The sequence below is a fragment of the Meles meles genome, chromosome 3 (genome assembly GCF_922984935.1).
Source record: "Meles meles chromosome 3, mMelMel3.1 paternal haplotype, whole genome shotgun sequence".
Classification (NCBI taxonomy): Eukaryota; Metazoa; Chordata; class Mammalia; order Carnivora; family Mustelidae; genus Meles; species Meles meles.
Genome location: NC_060068.1, coordinates 97,887,324 through 97,907,427, shown reverse-complemented (window position 1 = coordinate 97,907,427; position 20,104 = coordinate 97,887,324). Strand labels below are relative to the sequence as shown.

At 41.1% G+C, this 20,104-nt stretch overlaps 1 long non-coding RNA gene across 1 annotated transcript in view; it reads right to left on the bottom strand.

Moving 5' to 3' along the window:
* Positions 1–20,104, bottom strand: part of LOC123938581 — a 40,412-nt gene that overhangs the window by 11,654 nt on the left and 8,654 nt on the right. The window contains exon 4 of the long non-coding RNA XR_006817736.1: positions 16,380–16,485. This is a non-coding gene — a long non-coding RNA (uncharacterized LOC123938581). The remainder of the gene's footprint in view (positions 1–16,379; positions 16,486–20,104) is intronic.

The window sequence follows — 20,104 nt, the reverse complement described above, 5'->3', positions numbered from 1 at the left end:
CAGTAGCACATATAAAGAGCAATATATGTTATTGTTAAAAATAAAAATATTTCTTTTCTTGATATAGAAGTAATATGTGCCCACTGTAAAAAATCTGGACATTCTTTAAAGGGAATAAAAAAGAATGCAAAAAAAAAAAAAAACCAAAACCACCCACCTATCATCTCACAACTTAGGAACAACCATGATTTATATTTTGGTATAAATCCTTCTGAACTTTTTTCTGTGGATACACATACAGAAACTTTTTTATACAAAGATGAGATGATTCTCTCAATGTCGTTTTATGGGGTTTTTTGAAGTATAGTTGACACTATCCATGTAGTTTTGTAATGTGCTTTTCCTTTTTTTATAATTTTATTTTGGGGGGGTGCCACACTGGCTGTCAGTTGAGTGTGCAATGCTTGATCTCAGGATGTGAGTTCAAGTCCCACTTTGGGTATGGAGTCTACTTAAAAATAAATCAGTAAATTGAGGCACTGGGTGGCACAGTTGGTTGAGAGTCTGACTCTCAATTTTGGTTCAAGTCGTGATCTCAGGATTGTGAGATGGAGCACCGCACTGGGCTCTGTGCTTAGCAGGGAGTTTGCTTGAGGATTCTCTCTCTCCCTTGCCCCCGGCCCTTCCCCACTGTGTTCTGTCTCTCTCTCAAATAAATAAATAAATAAATAAACTTTTATTTTAATTACAGTATAGTTAACCTGTGGTGATCTATTCATTTCAGGTAAACAGTATAGTGATTCAGTAAATCTATACGTTACTTAGGGCTCATCGTGATGTGTGTACTCTTAATCCCCTTCACCAATTTCATCCAGTCCCCACTCACCTCCCCTCTGGTAACCATCAGTTTGTTCTCTGGTCAAGAGTCTGGCTCATGGTTTGTCTCTTTTTTCCTTTGTTCATTTGTTTTGTTTCTTAAATTCCACATATGAGTGAAATGGTATGGTATTTGTCTTTCACTGGTTTTTTTTCTCAGCATTACACTATCTAGCTCCAACCATGTCACTGCAAATGGCAAAATTTCATTCCTTTTCATGGGTGAATAATATTTCACTGTGTATGTATGTACGTATGTATGTGCATATGCACATATACACACCACATCTTCTTTATTTAGTCATCTATGGACAAAAACAGTTGGGCTGCTTCTATAATTTGGCTGTTGTAAATAATGCTGCATTAACACAGGGGTGCATCTATCTTTTCGAATTAATGTTTTCATATTCTTTGGGTAAACACCCAGTAGTGAAATCGCTGGATCATATGGTAATTTTATTTTTAATTTTTTGAGGAGACTCTGTACTGTTTTCCAATGTTTGCACCAGTTTGCATTCTCACCAACAGTGTAAAGGGTTCCACTTTCTCCACATCCTCACCAACACTTGTTGTTTCTTGTGTTTTTATTTTAGCCATTCTGACAAGTGTGAAGTGGTATCTCATTGTGGTATTTTGATTGAGCATTTTGATTTGCATTTCCCTGCTGATGAGTGATACTTAGCATCTTTTCATGTGTCCGTTGGCCATCTGGATGTCTTCTTTGGAGAAATGTCTGTTCATGTCTTCTGCCCATTTTTATTTGGGTTATTTGTTTTTCAGGTGTTGAGTTGTATAAGGTCTTTATATATTTTGGATACTTAACCCTTTATCAGAGATGTCATTTGTAAATATCTTCTCCCATTCACTGGGTTGTCTGTTAGTTTTGTTGGTTGTTTCCTTTGTTGTGTAGAAGCCTTTTATTTTGGGGTGGTCCCAATTGCTCATTTTTGCTTTTATTTCCTTTGCCTCAGGAAGACGTGTCTAGAAAAATGTTGCTATGGCCATTGTCAGAGAGAAATTACTACCCATGTTCTCTTCTAGGATTTTTATGGTTTCAGGTCTCACATTTAGGTCCTTAATCCATTTTGAGTTTATTTCTGTGTATGGTATAAAAAAGTGGTTCCATTTCATTCTTTTGCATGTAGCTGTCCAGTTTTCCCAACACCATTTGTTGAAGAGACTGGCTTTTCCCCCATTGCATATTCTTGACTCCTTTGTCAAAGGTTAATTGACCATATAATTGTGAGTTTATTTTTGGGCTCTCTATTTCATTCCATTGATCTATGTGTTTATTTTTGTGCCAGCAACCCCACTGTTTTGATTTCTATACCTCTGTAGTATATCTTGATATTTGGGATTGTGATGCCTCCAGTTTTGTTCTTCTTTCTCAAAATTGCTTTAGGTACTTGGGGTCTTTTTTGGTTCTATACAAATTTTGGGATAATTTGTTCCAGTTCTGTGAAAAATGTTCTTGGTATTGGTATTTTGATAGGGATTTCATTAAATCTGTAGACTCACAGGGACTGTATTAAGTGTATAGTTTATTTGGGATAGTATGGACATTTTAACAATATTTATTCTTCCAATCCATGAGCATGGCAAGTCTTTCCATTTATTTGTGTTAATCTTCAATTTCTTTTATCAGTATTTCATAGTTTTCAGAGAACAGGACATCCAACTCCTTGGTTAAGTTTATTCTTAGATATTTTATTATTTTTAGTGCAATTGTAAATGGGATTGTTTTCTTAATCTCTCTTTCTGCTACTTCATCTTTAGTGTATAGAAATACAAGGATTTCTGCATATTGATTTTGTATCCTGTGACCTTACTGAATTCATTTATCAATTCTAGTAGTTTTTTTTGTGGCACCTTTAGGGATTTCTATATATAATATCATGCCATTGGCAAATAGTGAAGATTTTACTTCTTCCTTGCCAATATAAGTGCCTTCTATTTCTTTTTGTTTGATTTCTGTGGCTAGAACTTCCAGTACTATGTTGGGTAAAAGTAGTGACAGTGGACACCCTTGCCTTATTCCCTTTTTTAAAAAAGATTTTATTTATTTATTTGAGAGAGAGAGAGAGAGAGAGAGAGCAAGAGCAGGGGGAGGGGCAGAGGGAGAGGGAGAAGTAGATCCCTTGCTGAAATGGGAGCCAATGTAGGACTCCATCCCAGCACCCTGGAATCATGACTTGAGCCAAAAGGAGATTCTTAACTGACTGAAACACCCAGATGCCCCTCCTTGTTTTATTCCTGATCTTAGGGGAAGAGCTCTCAGCTTTTCACCATCGAGGATGATGTTAATCATGGGCTTTTCATATATGGACTTTATTGTGTTAAGGTATATTCCATCTAAACCTACTTTGTTGAGCATTTTTATCATGAATGGAATTTGTACTTTGTCAAATGCTTTTTCTGCATCTATTGAAATGATCATATGATTTTTTTAATTTTTTTTATATTTATTTTTATTTGTTTATTTACAGCATAACAGGTTCATTGTTTTGGCATCACACCCAGTGCTCCATGCAGTACGTGCCCTCCCTATTACCCACCACCTGGTTGAAATGATCATATGATTTTTAATCCTTTCTCTTGTTGATATGCTTTTCCTTTTAATAATAGCTCATGGACAATTTTGTTTCAATGAAAGTAAATATGTATCATTATTTTTTTAAGGATTTTATTTATTCATTTGACAGACAGAGATCCCAAGTAGGCAGAGAGGCAGGCAGAGAGAGAGAGAGAGGAGAAAGCAGGCTCCCTGCTGAGCAGAGAGCCTGATGCGGGGCTCGATCCCAGGACTCCGAGATCATGACCTGATCCGAAGGCAGAGGCTTTAACCCTCTCAGAGGGTTCTCAGAGGTTTGAACCATCCAGGTGTCCCTGTATCATTATTCTTAATGTCTGTAGAATATCCAATATATTTCTTTGTTCATTTATTCAATAAATATTCATATATGGACCTGGCACTGAAGATGCCAGGAGATGCTAGATTCCGGAGATGCAATCATAGGTAAGCAAGTCTTTGCAAAAACAAACTTACCATAATTAATTAAATTAGTTGGACAGTAAAGTTGTTCAATTTTTGCTATTATAAACAAGTTATGGGGGGGCACCTGGGTGGCTCAGAGGGTTAAGCCTCTGCCTTTAGCTTGGGTCATGGTCTTGGGGTCCTGGGATTGAGCCCCGCGTCAGGCTCTCTGCTTGGCTGAGAGTCTGCTTCCCCTCTTTCTCTGCCTGTCTCTCTGCCTACTTGTGATCTCTCTCTGTGTATCAAATAAATAAATAAAGTCTTTTAAAAAATAAAGATAAAGAATTACCGGCTCGCTCAGTAAAGCATGCAACTCTTAATCTCAGGGTTTTGAGTTTGAGCCCTGTTGGGTGTAGAGATTGCTTTAAAATAAAATCTTTTAGAAAAAGAGTTATGATAAATCCCCTGTACATAAATTCTTATGTCGTTGCTTGAATATTTTCTTAAAATAAATTCCCTGAAGCATTAATCAACCAAAAGTAAATATTTTAAAAATACTGAAACAAATGCGGATTAACTTCCAGAAATGTTCCAATGATGTTCCCATCAACAGCGCTTACTGCTTCATATTCTTGCCAACACTGGGGACTAGTAAGTTTCCAAATCTTTGCCAATCTGATAGGCAAAAATTAAAATAAATGTTATCTCTCTTTCAACTGACAGCTCATATCTTTTGCCTTGGGATGTTCATCTTTTTCTTAGAGATTTGTAAAAATAATTATCTACATTAAGGAAATTGCCATGTATTTTACAAATATTTCCCAATTTTTTGTTTATCTTTGGACATGGTTTGTATTTTTCATAGTTTTGGTATTTTTAACCAAATTGAAGTTAATTCTTTTCCCACATAAAACAATTTCTGGTGACTACTCATAACTTTTAACAGTGATGGCTAATTCATAGGCCTGTTGATTGGAAACACTTGGAAATCTCAAGATCGAGGTTTTTGTGTGTCGAAACAACTTGTAGATCCCTGTTGAATTCCTGGCAGGGCAAATGGAGACCCTCAGGAACATGCAAGAGGAAGTGTAGGTGATCTGAAAGTCTGTTCCTTCACGAGGGGAAGGAGTGATTTCTGCTGGGTGGAAAATGCGAGCCAAGTGATTTAAAGAAAAGGAGTGGAAAAGAGGTAACAACCAGTTTGGCTGAGAGAGGTCTGGAGAGGAAGATGGGGTGGAAAGAGGGAAAGAGATGTGGTGGCAGTGGCAAGGAGTGGAAATTTGGGGAAAGAGAAAGAGGTTTAAAGATAATTTTTAGGAAGTTTGTCAGTATGATAGCCAGTTTTCACAAAACCTGTGGCAACAAAAACCACATTACTCATCATACTTTGAAGCTGGACTTGGACATATTCTTGGTTCAAGGCAGGGGCTGGTAAATGCAGTTCCAGCCCAAGGCACCCACCTATATTTAAGCTCCCCATTGTGGTCACACTAAGGGTGATGCCCCAGCATTCAAACCATTGAAAATAATTAATCCAAGGCACTCACGGCGGCTACTCCCTTACCAGCGCTCTCTTCAGGAATTGTGCCAATGAGATGCCAGGAAAGACTTTACTGGAGAAAAGCAAAGAAGGGTCTCTTTCGATCAAAGAGGACATGGAAGCCCATTACCTCAGGTTGTGTGGCCTTGAGGGGAGCTTGCTGTAAGAAGAAGCTGAATGGGTGGGTAGTAGAGAGAAAGAAAGAAGCTGGGTCCTTAAAAACATCGACAAACCACCGAATGTACCTTTCCTGAAAGTCTGTCTACTTCTGCCCTCCCTGTCATGGGAAATAATAAACATCCTAACTCTTTGTTCCTGTGGGAGTCAGAATTTTTCTTACTTGCAGCTAAAAACATTCTAAGTGACACACAGAGTGGAGTTTGAACAAGTTGGAACCTAGGCAAATGTACTGAATTCCTAAACACAGTAGTCTGGACTTGCTCGGTCCAAATGTTTAGATTGTATCTTTTTTTCAAGAGCCATTCTGAGTGGTTCCTGGAATATGCTGTGTTTTCTCCCACCTCAGGGTCTTTGCACATGCTGTTCCGTCTCTCTGGAACATTTCCTCCCTCTGCTCTTTGTGACCCTGACTCTGGCTTGACTTTAGTTCTCTATTAGACACCGAGGGCTCCAGAAAGATTTCCCTAGCCCCACAGGCCTGAGTGGGTGTTCCTCCCGTGTGCCCCCACAGAACTGTGTGCTTTCCTGGGTACAGCTTCTGTCAACTTGTAGTTACTTTCCTATAGCTCCCCGTGCAGCCAGGGACATACCTGCTTTGGTCACCATTATCTCTGCAGGGCCTGGCATATTGCCATATCATGTTTTCAACATTTGCCGGATGAATGAATCAAAGAAACGTTCATTCTTTCTACTTGGGCTTTAGAAAGATTTTGCCTTTTGCAAGAAAGCTGCAATTTGTTACAAACATAGATCCGTGTTTAACTTTTTCTTTAAAATGCAGGTTCTTCTTGAACAGAAAAAGAATGTTAGGTAGAAACTAAAGAAATCTGAAAAAAGACTGGGCAGGATTTCAGTGAATAAAAAAAAAGGTAGGCTCTTTCTGTGGTCTGTGCTTACTGCGCAGATATAATTGCGATATAATTAACATATCATAAAATTCACCCTTTTAAAGTATGCATGTAATTCAGTGCTTTCTAGAATATTCACAAAGTTGTGCAGCCACTGCACAGTTGATAAATATCTAGGGCGTTTTCACTTTGGGTTATGATGAATGATTTGCTATGCATGTCAGTGTGTCAATTTTGGTGCGCACCTGTGTTTTCAATTGTCAGAGCTCTGTACCTCAGAGTGAAATTGCTGGGTCACAGGCTGACTCTTTGTATAACTATTTGAGGAGCTGCCAAACTGATTTCCAAAGTGGCTGCACTATTTTACATTCCCACCAGCAGTGTACGAGGGTTCCAATTTCTCCTCATCCTAGTGAAGATCCATTTGAGTAAATTTATTTTAGGCAAACAGAATGCGGACTTGGAGAAAAAGGAATGATATACTTTCTACCCATGTGGTTGATGCGTACGAATCAAATGGTGGGTAATAACCTCACCAATCTGCCATTTCAGGTCTAAGAGCTCATGAGGACAAAGCAAAAGGAAAGAAAATTACTAACTTAGGGATGAATGATTGATGTAACCAAAGCTGTCTGTTAAAAAAAAAAAAAAAAAAAAAAAAAAACAAAAAAACATACATATTGAGTAAAGAGTCTGAAGTAAATTTGAACTTGAAAGCTATGCAGCAGTGGCCTCTGCTTAAGCCTAAACCATCCCCTGCTGGGGTTCAGATGTATCTGGGCCTGTTTGGTGGACTGAGTTGCCAAAAACTGATCTGCAAGAGGGACCAAGGAACTCAGGAGAGAGAATTCACGTAAGGCAAGAGAGACTCAAACTGAAAAGCTCATTAAGTCTTCCTGTGGGAGGCACAGCTCTAAACACACAGGACTCCCCAAACTCTAGTCTTTCCTTCATGTACCCAGAATGGAGTCCTAGGTGAGAAAGTCCTGTGCATAAAATCTGAAAGCACTGTTTCTGTGCTTTGCCTGTTTTATCCACCTCTCCACACCCCTACCCCCAAATTCCTCTGCTGAAATCCTAATGCCTCATGTGATGGTATTAGGAGGTGGGGCCTTTGGGATGTGCTTATGTTGTCAGGGTAGAGCCCCGTTAAATGGAATTAGTGCTATTATAAAAGAAACCCCACAGAGTCCCCTAGCCCCTTCTGCCCCCTAGCTCACAGTGGGAAGGCAGCAGCCTACAACCTAGAAGAGGGCCTTTACTGGAACCCAACCACGATATGATCTTGGACTTCCAGCATATGGTATTTCTGTTGTAACAGCCCAAACAGACTAAGACCATTGTTCTTGGTAAAAGCTCTAAGGCAAGGAATGAAAGGTAATACTGTCTCAGTAATCTGCTCACATAGGTAGTTTACACGAAAGGGAGAGAGACTTCATGACCTCCAGAATATTCACCTCTGTATTGATACACTTCAGCCCCCTATGTCCCAGGGGTGTTGAGGGTGGCAATGGGCCTGTAGGGGGGTGGTTGGCTGGTGACATTGGAGGCTGCTGTGAGACAACTTCACACAATTGTATGGGTACTGAAGATGGGGGGAGTCGACATCACTGAAGAGAGGCAGGGCAGGAGGAGAGAGTGGTGGTAGCTCGTGAACTTTCTGGTGGGCTCATAGGCTCTCTGGAGATTCCCAGAAGGTGCACCGATGGGGACTAGAGGTGAGGAAAGATCACGACCTGTGCGGATCATCACTATCTGTATGTTGAGAGCACAGAGCATTTTGGCTAGGAAAACACAGTCTAACTACTAATGAAATAAAATTAAAAAATAACTGGGTAGCTCAGAAATGAGCCAAATGATTTTGAAACAAATGACTAAAAAACACATTGTTCTTTTGGGATGACTGGTAGTCGTATAAATTTTTTTCCACTTCAAAAGTCTTTGCTATTGTGATAGCTGATGTAATAACCCTGTGTAATGGCTTTTCCTGTTATAGGTTACTGTGTTGTTCTCACATGTGGGAACTTTCCATTGCTTCAGTGGTGAACTTTCCCACAGTTTTCTATCCCGTGACATTTGAGGTATAGATGAAAAGGTAATTAGTCGTCAATGGCAAGAAAAGTAAGCAGCCAATACAATGTGTAATGATCAAAAAAAAAAAAAAATGAAGCAAGCTCAATGGATCCAAGATGTTGACTTAACATAAAGTCAGCACAACAGAACCTGTGAGGATGGCCATGCTGTGGGGTTCTTGCATCTCATGAGAGGACTGAAGGATAGGTCCACACACGCTACATTTTCAGCTTCATGGAAACGGAACCATGTGATCATTCCTCTGTTTTTCTAGTAGGATGAAACACATTAAGTTCAGGCCAATGCCCTTTTTTTGTAGATATCGTGAGTTATCATCAGACTCTTTCTGTCAAAGAATACTTTCCAGACTTCCAAGAAAGAAATACAACAGATCCCATCCATTCTTGGTATGTGTCGAAGCATGAAGACAGCTCAGGGAATGGTGGGGAGGTGTTTGTAAAACATGTTAAAAGTCTAATTCTTCATTTCAGCTCAGGTTATGATCTCCGGGTGGTGAGATCTAGCCCAGAGTGAGACTCCCTGCTCAGTGTGGAGTGTGTTTCAGATTCTCTCTCTCCTCTCCTGCTGCCCCTCCCCCAGGTCACACTTGCTCTCTCTCTCAAAATAAATAAACAAAATCTTAAAAAAATATAAACACCTTAGAAGGCATGGCCAAAGAAGACACCATCTTCCCTCTGTGTATGGAAAAGATGGATCAAAGCAATGGTTTTCAAACCATGGATTCAGTGGGGCCATTAACCACCCTGAAATTATCTTGGGGTTACTGGGGAAGGACCACATAAGTCCACAGCTCTCACAAAAATCAGATTGCCTGAGTTTTTATCTCTTTTGTATGTTGGCTCTTGTCAGATATTTATATTTGAACATAGGGATTTGTTGCTCAAAGAAGGAGAAGAGAGAAAGAGCATGAGAGAGTGAAAAAGAAAGAGATTGAGAGTGAAAACCACTGGGGTTTGCTTAACTTCACTTGTGCAAATGTTATGATTTCTCAGGAGGAGCCTTCTCCTGGCTGAATCCTGCGTGTTAATCACAGTTGTAGCAAACTCTGTTGCTGTTTTCCTTGCTCACACCGGGAAATCATCTACTCCTGGCTCCCAACAGATGGTCTTGGCAGAGCTTGTCATGGCTGCTTTGTTACTGAGCTGCACGGTGGAAACGCAGAGCCCTTGGCTGGGTCTGTCCCACCAGCCCCTGGCTGACCTCTCGTGCTGTACACCTCCACATCGGGGAAGAAAACTCACGAGCCTCAGGCAGGCAATGGCTGAACTGCTGGTCCTGTCCAGAACTTGCTCAGGACAGCTGAGATTAAAAGAGAATCAAGGAGGAGAAGTCAGCCGTTCCTTGAAGGGCCATAAAACTTATGGAAATATCAGAAGATGAGAGTCAGGGGTAAGGTTTGGATGTTTGGCCACTTAGCTCCCAGCCCTTTGGAAACAGCATGTCAAACAAAGTGGACACTGCTGAGTCCAAAACCAGCTTTGATATTTGCTGAGGTTTTTTGTATTGTTTGTTTGTTTGTTTGTTTTCCATCGTTATACACAGGCACTTTAAGACACTGTAGAGAGTCTTTCAGTGTTTTCCATACATCATAATGGCATAAAAGCAGGGGAGGAACAGAGACAGTCAGAAAGAATTACAAACAGAGAATAGAAGAAAAATGTGGGGAAAAAAGCTAGGGTGACATCTGTGAGTATAATCAGTAACTTAATCTGGCAATGTAACATTGACCCAGTGAAGAGCAAAGAGAACCAGTTAGGTCCCTGCCTCCTGATGAGTCTCCCCCCACCCCCCACCACCACCTAAGGCGGGCTTTGGGCTCCTTGGGCAACAGGCAGACGTGTCAGTTCCTGCTGGCTTCAATCCTGTCTGGCCTCTGGAACAACGGCCAAGCACTTGATCATTCAGCATTTCCCAATCCTGCGCCTCCAAAGGCCACACGTGGCATCATTGGGAGTTCTTCGCTTATTAGCAGGCCTGGAATTTGCCTGCTGCACCCACATCTGGTCCCCAGACGGTGGGGCTGACCCAAGGCTTCCAGGTGTTCACCAAGATGCAGGTTCCTTGCGTTTGTGGCCAGTTTGCCAGCCGAGTATTTTGCCTGTTTTTTCATAGGGACTAGAATCTGGTGGAGAAGCAGTCTGGAGCTGCTGTGCTTCTCCTGGCTCCTGCCAGCCTGCTCATCTGTCTTTTCCCCTCTATGGCCCATTCACCCCACACCAGGCTACACTCAAGTTCTATGCTGGTTATTTTGAAAAATTTCCACCCTACAGCAAAGCTGAGAAAAGAGTGCAACGGATAGCCGTATAGTCTTCACTTAGATTTACTAATTGTTAGCAGGTTACCACATTTGTTTTTCTTTCTAGCTCTTTCTACACACACACACACACACACACACACACACACTACCATCATTGTCCCAATAATGTTCTTTGTGGCTATATATTTTTTAAAATTCAGAATCCAATCAAGGATCATGCATCTTTAGTTTCCTTTGATCTAAAACAGCTCCCTTGCCTTTTAAATCATCTCTTTTGACGTCAGTATTTTTGAAGAGTCCAGGATGACTGTTTTGAGGAATGTCCAGTTTGAATGTCTCATTATCTCCTCCAGCTTAGATGCAGTGGGGCTAACAAGGATGTTTTTTTTTTCCTGCCCTTGCCTTGCTGCACACACAGTGTTTTGGGCAGGAATACCCTATAGGTATGACTGCCTCTTATGGGCTGTGACTTCCCTTACCTTCCCCTGCACATCACTGCACAGGGACTATCTCCCCCTGCCCCAAACAGAAGGCAGAGCAGAAAGGGTGGCCAAGCAAGGGTGGTTAAGAAGTTTGTGCTGGGCTCCCGAGATTGTTGCCGTCAGACACTACTCTGACAGTTCTTTCAGACTGGTGTGGTTCAGAATGGAAAAAGCTAGATGTTCCCTTTTGGATCCCATTTTCAGTAGTCACAGATGAGCTCTCAGATATGCTGGGGTCTTAGAACTCTGTCATAGTCTAATTGTGGCCAGGCTGAGAGTGGACCCAAGAGGAAACAAACGGGGAAGAAATTCCACAGAAGCTACATCTGAGAGGCCTTGTAGGCCTAAAGGCTCTGGTGTATAACCTTCAGTATGTGGACAGAGCTTCTGGACTCAAGCAGAATCTGCAGGCAAAGGGACTGTTGTGCTGAGCTTCAGACAGAGACAGGAAAGCCCAGGAGGAGTCAAGACTGGATGTCTGGCTGAGCATAGGGACTTGGCAGGTATCCATGCTCTGTGTTAGCAAGGAAGCCAAGTTCCTCCTTGGAAAGGTAGCATGGGTACTGTAAGTTCAAAAAGTCAAAGTCCCAATCCAGAACTCAAAAAACCCCAAATCCTGAACCCTCATCGGTTAGAGGGGGAGCCTTTCTGTTTTGATCAAGCACTATGCTTGGTGGACAAGAGGCACCCAATCCTTGCTGTTGAATAAATGAATATTATTTCTAAAGAAGCAGGGTCAGATTTAGTATTCAAGAGTTCAATTTAAATGGGAGGATCTAAGAGGATCTATACCATCTGAAGGTATAGATGGGGAGATGGCAGAACATAGCATTTTGGAATACCTAAGTCAAGGAAAATCCAGTTGGAAAATGGGGTTGAAGCACAGTAAGGTGTTAAATGTATTATAATTTGTCCTCAATCCACCTAACTCCGGACTTTGCTCTTATGATGACCTCATTGGTGTCCTAGTCTTCCACATGTAGAGATCCCTTGTCCAGCCCCTGCATAGTCAGAAACATACGGGCCCCTTCAGGGACACATTCTGCTTCCACAAAGCTGGGAATGGGGCCACAAGGATGATGATTTTTCCTTCCTTGCCCTGCTGCATGTGGCGGAAACAGAGGGTAGAATGTGGACACACTCATATAATATCCAGCCATAAAGTGGCATCCAAAGCTCTCTCTCTCAACATCGTAAAAGCTGGGAGGAAAGTCCAGAAGTAGGAATGAAGAAATGCTGAGGAACGAAAGCTCAGGAAGCTCCTAATAAAACAGCAAAAACATAAAGTTTTGGCACTTTAAGACAAGCAGGGTAGCGAGGGGTCAGTGATAGAGCATTCAGCAACTGGAGTGCTAGAAGCTTCCAGCAAGATCTGCCAGACTGATAAAAGTGGCTGTGGAAGATCTCTTTATGGATACAGGCACTGCACAGGGGTAAAAAAAGCCTTGTCAGGTGATTCGGAAGAAAAGTATTTTTAAGTTGAGAGGAGTGCAATTGTATTACCATCCCCACATTTAGAGATGAATAAAAAAGGCACAAAGAAAGGAAGTGGGCTGTTCCGGGGCCTCCCATAACTACAGTCCAGCTCAGCTTCCTTATATAGGTTTCTTTTTACACACATGCTCTTAGTTTAGGTTTCTAAAACTGATGGGTTTTATTTGCAGGTTAAGCAAAACCTAATTTTTCTAAATACTCACTGAAGACAATGCTGTCAAGATCCTAATTTGTGTTATGACCACGCCTAGTACACCCTCCAACCTATCTTCCTGTCTGAGTCCCTTAAAGAAGGTGGGTGACCTCTTCATCTCTGTAAACTTCCCCAAATTTCTTCCTTTCTCTCCTCTCCTCTCCTTTCTCCCCTCCCCTTTCCTCCTTTCTTTCTGTCTTGTCCTTCCTTTCTCTCTTTCTCTCTCTTCCTTCCTTTCTTTCTCTTTCTCCCTCTCACTCTCCCTCCCTTTCCTTCTTTCTTTCTCTCTCTCTCTCCCTCTTTCTCTCTCGCTCTTTCTTTCTCTTCTTCTTCTTCTTCTTTTTTTTTTTTTTGCCAGCGTGTCAGTACAGCTGAGCCCTCCTGATCCCTCTTGGCTGCACAGACCCAGCTCCAGTTGTGTCCTCCTTTTACTGGGGAACTGATGTCAGCCTGGCTGGATTATAGCCCAGCAACAGTTCTGTTGCTAATGAATTGGCAAGGAGAACAAAACACTGCAGCTCTCCTGGAACTATTTTGTCATCTATCGTTGGAGCACAGAAGACCTTGGAATTTGGAAAAGAACAAATGCCATTGAGTCTGCTTGTTTGCCTTAGGATGTCAGGACCCCCAGTTCACCACACCCTGAGTGTTGATCTGATTACAGAATTTGTGCAACTGACAAAAGGTTAAAGAAAACTCCACCCTTGCAACTTCCCCACTCATTTCCCGCCCTCCTGGCAGTCTTAGGTCAGGAAAAGTTCTTATATTTATAGTCCTGTGAATGAGGGGCTGGGCGTGGCACAAGGGGAGGGTAAAGGGTGCAGGCTTGGCAGCTTCATAAGGGCTGAGTGAATTGGAAAGCTGGGATTGAAAGAGCCGGTAAGAGTATTACGAACAACATTCTCCTGCAGAGAAACAAGCCAGAGAGGCTGCCTGGTGCTATGGGTTGAATTGTATCTCCCCAAAATTCACACCCAGGACTGTTACCTTATTTGAAGATATGTTACCTTATTTGGAGATAGAGTCTTACAAAGTTTGTTACATTTTAACATAAGTTAAAATGAGGTCATTGGGGTGGGTCCTAATCCAATATGATTGGTGTCCTCATAAGAAGAAGAAACTTAGACCTACAGACATGTGTTCAGGGAGAAGGGCATGTGAACAGGAACACAGCCATCTACACACCAAGGAGAGAGGTCATGAACAGATCCTTCCCTCATGGCCTCAGAAGGAAATAATCCTGCTGACACTTTGATTTCAGACTTCTAGCTTCCAGAACTATGAGACAATAAATTTCTGTTGCTTAACCCACCCAGTTTATGTTGTTTTGTTACAGCAGCCCTGGCAAACTATCACAACTGGAATCTTTGTTCTAGAATGGTCATGCCACTTGGGTCTCCTGATTCTCCTGCCCAAAGTTCCTTGGGTCACATTGCTCCCTATACTGGAGATATACTATGAAATTACCATTTACAGAAAACAAGAGTACTCAAGAAAGATAGTTTGTCTAAGAATTTCAAGAGCAACATCTCTAAACTTTCATGCTGGGATCTGTGTGTTTTAACAGAGGCAGGAAGATGCTCCCTACCTACTCCCATCCTATTCAGTTTTAAAAGTTGCCCCCATTTAATTCATTTCTCCAGAGCCCCTGGAAATAGGCATTTCCATTTCATACAATTGTCTCAATTTTTAGTACTTGTCTCAATCTCTTTGAAAAATTACCCACCTTTTTTTGTAAGAACATCCTTAGTTTAGCCACTCTCCTCTTATCTCCAAAGTTGTGTTCCTTACTTTTCATTAACGGTACCTTTGGTTTCTATCAATAATTAATAATGGGCTTGAATTTCATTTTTATGCAGATAACACATGGCACTTTGTTACTGGAGGAATTTTTTTGAAGGATGGAGTGATACAGATAATTTGTAATAACTTCTCCCAATAGGGTGAAATTCTGACCTCAAAGAGTTAAAACAGTATCATCAACAACAAATGTAGCCTTTACTACTGAGGCAGGTTCTTTTCTAAAGTGATGTCCCCCTAAAGGGGGTATTAGGAGACTGGGGATTGACTCAGAACATGTGAAGGTTCTGTTCGCCCTTACATCTAGGTGCTGAGGGAGAGGCAGGGATAGTAAAGCATTTGGACTATCTGGGGAAAGCTTAGGGACATCCCAGAGAAATCCTGGCAGACAGGTGAAAAGCGCAAGGACAACCATTGGGGCATGAGGGATTAGCCAGTTGGCTCCAGAAAAATGTTCTGTGAGAAATCTGTACCTCTGCTACCATCCCAAAATTCATTAGTTAGGCTGGCCTGTGATGTCAGGGACCAGTCATTACACTGGTTTCGCAATATGGCTAGTTTGTATAAACCCCTGCATCACAGAAAAGGTGTATCTATCTGGGTTTGTGAACAGTGGCTCTCAGAGTTTAGTTTTTCATGAACCATCCCCCTTCCTGCACTAAAAGAGGGGCACTGGCAAATGGTTGGCAACTTTTAATTCTGCCAAATGAAAATATTATACAAAAAATAGTATCTTCCATCAAAATCAGTTTCATATAAATATGAATATTTTAACGATTTTTTAACTTACGACAAAACCTAAGAACAATGACAGTCCTTCCCTCAAACAACATTTGGCAAACCTGAGTGACATTTAAAAAAAAAAATGATATATTTATAATTTTTTTTTTCAAATGGAGAAATCACAACATAATATTTTATTTACCACTGCTACTTCTGGTACTGTTGCTGGTGCTTGAGCCCTGGGGAGTTCTCTGAGCAAGCCCAGTATGCTCCCACTTCAGGCTAGATGGTAGGTTTGATAGGGATTACCTGCCCTGAAATTCACCCGTTCCCCTTTGTAGCTCCCTGCTTTGTGTAAAAACAGATGTCCTTCCCAGAAGTCTTTGCATCTCCAGAGTAAAGAACTAAAAGTTGTCATTACTTAATAGTAGCTCCTAAGAATGCTTTGTTAGCTAGTATCAGTTTTCAAAAGTATACGTCATACCCCTCTACAAAGGTGATGTCCCCTCCTGTCTCAGGTTGGGTCGTCCCAGAAGCAGGTTCTGAGATAAGAATTGGAGTTCAACTAGGTTACCTGGAAGGGGATCTTGCTAGGGGGAATGGGGATGTGAGACAGGGAACAACAGGCCCGTCATAATGAGGAAGCATATATGAGCCCACTGTCACTGGAGCAGCTGGGAGACCCCCTAGGAAACTGCAAAGAGTACCCCTTAGAGTCTTGTACCACAATTCCTATCTGTTACTGGTTGAGTTCTGCTCCTAAAAGCATTGCCCGGCACTTGGCTCCAGCCCCGTCCATCAGCCACAGTAAGTCTTCAGGCAGAGTCACAGAAGTCATCTGTTTTTATAATAACAAGGAGTGCTAAAGGATATGGGTGGGCACCAAAGACATCTGCTGTACCCCCTTCAAGTCTTGATATGAAATTGTATCACTGACCCTGCCTGTCAATATAGAAATTAGGAAGACCTATGACATACCTCAGCCACTGAAGGAAAGAGGAAGGATCTTCTTCCCTCAAAGAGCCACATCTTCTTTTTCCATGGGCAGCCAATAGTCTTCATCTCTCGCTTGTGGGCAAGGCTGCTGATAGATGTGATGGCATGAAAATCTTTATACTTAGGACTCAAATCTCCCACTACTACCATGGGACTTTAACTAACAATGACCCAGAGACAGTAAACTGACTCCAACAGTGTATCAGCTGGTAGTGGCTGCCCAGAGCACTCTACTGAGAATTCTGAAGCTTGGAAGAAGCAGCATATTGATTATCGATTAGGACAGCGAGGTACCAATTCATAAAGGTGGGGGAAAGAAAATCTCTGGAAAACTTCGAAACTCCAAACCTAACGAAGTGGAGAAAAATGTATTTTCAAGATCATTTCAGGAACGTACTATATGTGTATATATGTGATTGTAAGGAATTTTTTGTAAGAGCCTTGGAGGCTGTGTGTGAGGGACAAAAAGCCTGCATGCTCTAGACACATCTTGGGTGTATCTGTTGGGTGGTGCTGGGGTGGGCAAGCTTGGTTCTTTTGTTGACATCGAAGGGGAAAAAAAAATCACTGAAGGCAAAATTGTACTTATAGTTCTCTTAAATGGCTGAAGTCCCTAGTATGTGGGTCCTCAGAAAGTAATAAGCCTGTAGAGTTAAATCCCAAATGCGTATGCGATGCAACTCTGCTGTAACAACACATGGCCCCTAACTAGCCTTCAGAAGTGGCCCCAAGGGGCAGGTCTGGTAGGCCACAGGACTTTCATTTGGCTGAGTGGACTGTTTAGGATGGCAGTTGCCTTTAGCTGCTATCCTTACTCTTCACATGACTAGTGCTCTGCTCCTCTTCTCACATTAAATATTGACAAAATAAATAAGTTAGTCCTCAACCTCACATAGTATGTGAGAGCACATTTCACATAAATTAATGAGCTAAATGTAAGAGACCAAAATTATTTTTTCCCCAGACCAAAATTATTTTAAAAACTGAAATTAAAAATTTGGTAACATCCCGTGTTGGCGAAGATGTGCATGCATGGGTACAATTTCATAGCTATTTCTATTAAAATTTTGATGGGGTGCCTGGGTGGCTCAGGCAATTGAGTGACAGACTCTTGATTTCGCCTCTGGTCATGATCTCCTGGTCATAAGAGCCAGCCCTTCGTGGATCCCCATGTGGGACTCTGCACTGTTACAGAATCCGCTTGTCCTTCTCCTTCTGCCCCTTCCTCCACTGGTGCATGTGCATGCATGCACAGGTGGTCACTCCCTCTCAAATAAATAAATAAATAAGATTAAAAAAAATTTTACTTGATTTCTTGCTATCTATCCTATAAAAATATTCATTGAGCTAAGACACCTATACAAGATTATTCCTTGCACCATTATTTTTAATAGAGAAAAATTGGAAATAAAATATTCTTCAGAGAAAAAATATTCCTCAAAGAAAATTTGCTAGAAATTAAGGTACATCCTAACAGACAGTTAGTTTTTAAAAAGAATAAGTTTATACATGTTGACATGGAAATAGCTCTTAGATTTACTACAACTCATTTGAATTTAATTTCTTCGTCTATAAGATGGGAAGATTGAACTAAAAAATCTCTAAGATTCGTGGGCACCTGGAGGCTTAATGGGTTAAGCCTCTGCCTTTGCCCCAGGTCGTGATCTCAGGGTCTTGGGATCCAGCTCACTGGGTTCTCTGCTCAGCAGGGAGCCTGCTTCCCAGTCTCTCTCTGCCTGCCTCTCTGCCTACTTGTGACCGTTTTCTCTGTCAAATAAATAAAATCTTTAAAAAAAAAATCTCTAAGTTTCCTTCAAATTTCATTCTAAAAAAAGGAAGTATGTCATATAGTTCAAGAACTTTGAGGTCTTAAAAAAATAGAAATATCCCTTTTTCATTTTTGTCCCTTGGGAAAATGTGAAATTCACAAAACCAGTAACTCCCTCTCTACATTTTCTCCTTTCTCAAGGTTAAATCTACTTTATTTCTCAATCCAGAGGATCAAAAGATCTTGGAATCTAAAAGTAAATAAGGAAACTCTGAAGGTAAATTCTTTAGTTTTACTAAGAAAAACAAAACAAAACAAAAAAACCCCAGAATGCATGGGTTGTATAGGTTTCAAAGACAATAGACTGCAGAATTAAACAAATCTCTCTCTAAGCCCTCTGTACAATATTGGTGAACGCTATCAGCAATGCTCTGCTCAGCCAGAAAAGGGCTGTGTTTGTATCGAGGAGAAGAGACTTAAGAAGAGGTTCTTCATAATGAAGGACTGAGATGTCCTGGTTCCAATTAGAGAGGATTCCAAATTACATGAATCAAAAAAGCAATCTCCTAGGAACTGATGAAATGTAAAGGATTTCATTTTAAAATCTTTTTTTTTTTTTTTAAAGATTTTATTTATTTATTTGACAGATAGAGATCACAAGTAGGGAGAGAGGCAGGCAGAGAGAGAGAGAGGAGGAAGCACAGGCTCCCTGCCAAGCAGAGAGCCCGATGCGGGGCTTGATCCCAGGACCCTGGGATCATGACCTGAGCGAAAGGCAGAGGCTTTAACCCACTGAGCCACCCAGGCGCCCCAAGGATTTCATTTTAAACAAATAGGAAAGATACCCTAAGGAAGCAGAAGTCTCATTTCCATTTTGACTCTATTTCCATAACCACGTGAGAACCCAGAGTTCTTTTATTGCACAAGTAAAAAATTTGCTTAACTTTTCTGGGCCCTCAGCTTCCTCATATGGAAAACAGGTATGGAACTTTTGACTCATCTTTCAGGGTCACTTTTGAAGAAGGGTGAATATTAGAAAAAACTTCTGGAAACTGAAGAGAACACATCAATCACTGAGGGAAAACCAGCACATAGAACATAACAATAAATTATCCACTGGCTAAGAAAGTCCTGGATTCAATATAGACTATCATTTTGGTTCTTATTTACAGCCCTAGAGGCCTCTGAAGCTCATTAGAGTCTGGAATTACTTCATACGCTGGGCTGGAAATTTCAAAGGAAAATTTCAAGAAATTCTAAAGGAAAACTTCCAGATACACTAGCTGGTTTGCTCTTCACTAAATGTTAACTGCACCATTTCCTCTTTAAAATCAGGCTGAATTTTGCGCTGGCAGAGCCAAATTCTGCCTCTATCTCTGGGCAACTCTTGTTGTAGTCAATGCAGCTCTGTGTGTAGACAGGAGAGGAGAATATGGCCCATTGTCCTACCAGATGCAAATTATGGTCCTGATTCAACAAAAAACATCTGTCTTCCACGCAGGGAAAATAAGAAGAGTCTCTGAAGCCAGACTGATCTTTTGTGACATGGCATCCTGGCTCTCGCAGAAATTCACGTTGTGGTTTGTGATTAGCAAGGAAAAAAGAGTGAGAGAAAGAGAAAAGAAAAAAAAAAGTATTCCAAAATTGAATGATTTATAATTATTCTGTTTTGAGGCCCATGCTAGTGATAAAAATCTGTTTAATATTTACTCTGAGAGAATAAACTGATAGTTTTCTGAAGGACAAAAGATTTTAAAGAAGAAATTTTTATTTACATATTGCTGTACATGAAAGTTGATGCTTCATTCTATCATTCTCTCTGGACCTCCAGTAAAAAGGAGTATTCATAATACATCTGACTTTTTTTTTTTAATATTTTACTTATTTATTTGAGAGAGAGAGCATGAGCGAGGAGAAGGTCAGAGGGAGAAGCAGACTC